General features: G+C 35.8%; 2 non-coding genes across 2 annotated transcripts; both read right to left on the bottom strand.

Moving 5' to 3' along the window:
* Positions 1-1,218: 1,218 nt before the first annotated feature.
* On the bottom strand, positions 1,219-1,379 carry LOC124895044. Its single transcript, XR_007051498.1, has one exon. It is a non-coding gene; the product is annotated as a U1 spliceosomal RNA (small nuclear RNA).
* A 3,624-nt stretch (positions 1,380-5,003) lies between these two features.
* On the bottom strand, positions 5,004-5,164 carry LOC124895045. Its single transcript, XR_007051499.1, has one exon. It is a non-coding gene; the product is annotated as a U1 spliceosomal RNA (small nuclear RNA).
* Positions 5,165-5,259: the final 95 nt, after the last annotated feature.

Here is a 5,259-nt window from a genome sequence, read left to right as displayed (position 1 = left end):
TAAAGTTTTAACCATCGTTCCTATGCGTATAGGCCCGAACCCAGTGATTCTTTCTTAATACATGTGTGATGATCAATCCTATAGTGTGTGAATACTTTTGAATATGAATTGAGGTCACAAGAATCCCCTAACTCTAGGACGAGGTGAAAAACTATTTCATCGATTAAGTTTTAGTGGACACTCCAACTTGGGTCAACTTTTGTTGACGAAAGTTTCTCGTATTCAACGAATTAGAAGTCCTGCAATGGTGGAAGACGCGCCCTAGCCTTAAAAATCTGTGTCGACCTAGGGGCTAAAGGCCTCCGACCATGAGAACTGTTACCTTCATTTGGATCCAACCCATCTTTTTCGATATCTGGATTAAGCGGAGGCAATGAAGTCCTCAAAGACAACCAAGATGCTGACCGCCAGTACATTCTCCCACTATTTGCAAGTTGGCATGGCTCCTGAGAGCCATCAGCTCCACCAGCTGAGGCATCTTCCTTTCCCGACATTCCAACAATCAAAACTAGGGGCGAAGTCTAACAGCCAAACTACAGAGGATACAATGATATGTCTGCAGTGAATTTTTATATGGATGATCATGCATTAATTGCTTAACGGAATCAGTTTGCAAAATGTGTAAATGGAGATAGTAGCGCGTTAAATGCCTCAATTAGTATCACATTAATTTTTAATCCCCCGTCAATGTGATAGTTAACACATCAACATGTATTGATGATGAGCACTGAGAGCTTTGCTTCGACATACTTCACTTTAGCTGACGGTCTACTGAAAACAGCCTCTCTACCTCCTCAAAATAGGGGTAAGGCTACATACACACTACCCTTCGCACACCTTGTGAGATTAGTGGGAGTAGGTTATTGTTGTATATACATGGTCAAAGTTGGAAGCAATGTTTTGATTGGACGCGCTACAAAAGGCGTATGGTTCTGAGTGTACACTCACTGTTACAACGACCGCCACCTCAGTCTATCAAGTAAAATCATTACATATGTTCAATCTAACAACGACCGCTACCTCAGTCTATCAAGTAAAATCATTGCACGTGTTCAATCTAACAGTCAAAATTCAAACATTATTAGATGAACAGTCTGTTGAATTATGTAATAAATGTGGATACATATGACCATGGTGAGAATAACAAGACCACGCTCCCTTAAATCTCTCATAGTTAATAGTTTCTATTTGAAAAATTCATAAGAATGTGGGTGTTAGGTAGGGGCCGCGCAAACTCAGGCCCCCGCTGCCACAAATTATGACGTAGGCTCGACCACTTGGATCGACCTTAGGAAAGCACCCCTCCAAAGTGCAATGGAGGTCGCCAACCTAGGCCCTGGGCCTTCATGATCGCCCATTGACCCCGTCAAGGTAAGTATGTCTCATAGATGTCCTTAGCCCTTGAAAATTATATACAACTTCCATGCAGCCACGCCCACGCAGTGACCACAGATTGAACTATTCTTTCGCCTTTTATTAAAGAATACTGTGTGCGCGGTCACCAACCTAGGCCATGGGCGTTGTTGATCGCCCATTGACCCTGTCCAGGTAAGTATGTTGCTATTCTATCTTCTTCACTTGACGATGTGGGACTATTAGTCCTTTGACCTTCATATCATTGTCAATCGGAAAGCTCAGATCCAAACTTCCGTAAAATAGTGTAACATGTTCCATGATTACTCCAACGTTTATGAGCTGCTGACTCAGTGAAAAATGTTATATGCCTATTCGCATAGTTATAGTCAGGTTATATGAGCGAAAGAAATGAAGGGTAGTCGAGAATGATCCTCTACGGTTCCATGACCCCTGGAAGGCCATGGAGGCTGTTATCAGGCTCTTATTCCATAGTCACGGTTCATCCACCAGCATTGGTTTCTGGTCGCCTTAGAACTCAATGATACAGTGGTGCGGACCTTGTACAAGTATGGTCATGCCAATCAATGTTGCTACAAGGTAATATAAAGAAATAAAACGATTAGCTTTCCGAGTTTGCCTTAGGATTTAACAAGTTTTTCTGTTGTATTTTTGGTCTGCTAATTTGGTGAATATGTTTCTTTTTTTTGTTTGTTAAAAAAGAAATCAAGACAGAAAACAGTTTGCACTTATGAAGAAATTCAAAAAAGAAAACTTACGCCAGCACCCCTCCGAAGTGGCCACCAGGCCTATAGAATCAACACATTCATCCATTGAGAGTACCAACAATGTTACTGTAATTGCAGATTGAACATGTGCGGAGAAGTATGATGATCAAGAGGTCGACCTCCTGATCCTCATTCTTCTTCCCACACGTCCATTCTGTAGCTACAACAGTATTGGTACTTGCAATGGATGAATGAGTCATGGCTCGGCTTCGGAAAATGATCGAGAGACTATCTTTTTGACAAAATTCACTTGAAACTTAAGTGTTAATTAGGACATGATCCTTCAGTTCACTATTTGAGTAACGAAAATGGGACTTGCGGGCGCACTTGGCCATCTGCGGCCGGAGATACCCACGTGACATGCGGCCGCATCTCATCATGTACGGACGGGCATAGGTTCGTATAGGGGTGTACAAACCGAACCAAACCGAGGAAAAAAACCGACTTATGGTTTGGTTTGATTGATTTGGTGTTGGCAAAAAAAAATCCGATCATTCTTGGTTTGGTTTGGTATTAGCAAAAATAAAATCAAACCGAACCGACATAATATATATATGATTTTAATTTTTTATACGTAAAAAAATATTACTTATAATCTACTTTCTAATTATTTTTATTATTTTTTTATATTCAAAAAATAGATATATATTCTTGGGTCTTTAATTATAATATTTGTCCATTAGTAACAAATTAATACAAAGCCCAATATTAATATAAAAAGAAAAAAAATATATTATAGACAAAATACTATATTAATTACATGGTATGGCTAATGTTTTAAAAAATTACAAGTTATTTGGTAGTTTAAAATCATTTTTTTTGTTCTATTGGCTAAAAAAAGGCAACAATGGGAACATCAAAATGCACGATTATTAAAGATATCTTCTTCAACTTTTTTTTCTTATTTTTCTCTCAAAATCACTCTAATATCCTTGTTTTTACATTGAAGAAACAACAACGTTGGCAACATCATAATAGTATTCTTCAAGAGACCTTCTTCAACTTTTTTTTCTCCTTATTTTTCTCTCAAAATCACTTTAATATCACAAGATATCATCCTTGATTTTACTTTGGAGAACCTTTTTTGCGGATTTGTCACCACATAAAATCCGTTCAGAATATTTATTGAAGATTTGATGTAATCTTTCAGTCTTTTTGATATTAGATTTAATTTTTTTTTATTTTTTATATTTTGCAGTCCTTTCTATCATAAATTTTGATTGAGATAACTTAGTTCAATCATTATTTTCTCAATTCAACTAAATTGTTATCAATTATATATTATGTGTCAATTATATATGCGTATATGTATAAGTTGTATATTAATTGTGTATATGATGTAATTGTATAAGTAGTATATGTGTAAGTCAATTGTATAAGTCATATATGTCAATTATATAAGTCATATATATATAAGTTGTTAATTGTATATGTATATATATGCGCATATGTATAAATTGTATATTAATTGTATATATGATGTAATTGTATAAGTCGTATATGTACAAGTCAATTGAATAAGTCGTATATGTATAAGTCATATATGTCAATTATATAAGTCATATATGTATAAGTTATTAATTGTATATGTACATTTTTTTTTCCAATTGTATATCTGAATGTTTGTATATTATTATAGTGTATATTAAATAACAATATATTTGTGTATATACAGTTTGCAAAATTTATATTGAGTGTGTACATATACATTTTGCATAGTTTATATACAAATATATAATTCTTGAAATTATAAAAAATAAATGAATGAGAAAGAAGGGGGACCAATAGGGAACTTTCAGACAAGCTACTGTGACTAGTGACTAAGAAATTAAACCACTGGGTATCTATATAATATTACTTTGAGAGATAGTAGTTTAGACGTCTTAGTAATTTGCCAATTTAATTTTAATTGAAACTACTCTATGACCATTATTTTTTTTTAATCTTTTTAGTGAAAACATTTAAATTTTTTCTTCAATCACATTATAATTGTAAAAAACCGAGAAGATCGAAAAAACCCGACTAAAACCGAAATAAAAAAAAACGATTGTATATTGGTTTGATTTGGTTTATAGATTTAGAAAACCAACATTATTGGTTTGATTATATTTTAATGAAAAACCGAGCCAACCCGACCTATGTACACCCCTAGGTCTGTATATGAATCCGAAATTTCAAAACAGTGCAACTCTTCATGAACCATTGCTTCTTTTGATGCAACACCTTTTGGCTATAAATATCTGATTTTCCTTAAGATATTGGCACGAAATTATGACGTTAAAATACTTCTTTCTTACAAAACTCAAGTGTGATTTGCTACAGTTGAGTGAGTTTGTTGTTCGGAAGAATTTGAGGAATCACCATTTTGCTGAAGTGATTCATTTTATCCTGGGAGGATATATTTCATAACCTCGGATACTTGAGGGAAATAATTTCCTGAAGGACACACTGTGAATTCAGTGTCACTTCGCTAATCCCCCCCCGCCCCCCCCCCTATTTTTTGGTAAGTATCTGTATCAACGAGATGACTCTCTCTAATCTCTTTATATAGATTGGCTATATTTATATCAACAAGATAACCTGGTAGGAGATAGCCAATATATTTCAAGACATACATGGTCGGAGTTCGAAGCAATGTGTTTGATTGAACGCGCAACAAAAGGCCTCGGGTTCTTAGTGTACACCGACTATTACAAATACCGCCACATCAGTCTATTGAGTAAAATCATTGCACACATTATTACAAGAACAATTTATTGAACTAAAAGATACAAACTATAAAGAGTACTTGTTCAAGCAGTTGACCATATATCATATAAAAACATAAACGAGACAAATCTAAACAATTGAACTTTGAAGTGGGTAGGGGCCACACAAACGCAGGCCCCCACTACCACAAACTATGACATAGGCTCGGCCACTTGAGCCGACCTTAGGCAGGCACCCCTCCAAAGTGCAATGGAGGTCACCAACCTAGGCCATGGGTCTTCTTGATTGCCCATTGACCCCGTCCAGGTAAGTATGTGTCTTGGTAGTCCTTGGCCCATTTTTATAGTATCTCCTCGTTACTCTTCTGTCTTCTTCACTTAGCGATGTGGGAGTAAGTCTTCACATAAAC

The sequence above is a fragment of the Capsicum annuum genome, unplaced genomic scaffold (genome assembly GCF_002878395.1).
Source record: "Capsicum annuum cultivar UCD-10X-F1 unplaced genomic scaffold, UCD10Xv1.1 ctg79429, whole genome shotgun sequence".
NCBI lineage: Eukaryota > Viridiplantae > Streptophyta > Magnoliopsida > Solanales > Solanaceae > Capsicum > Capsicum annuum.
This window is presented reverse-complemented; position numbering and strand designations above follow the sequence as displayed.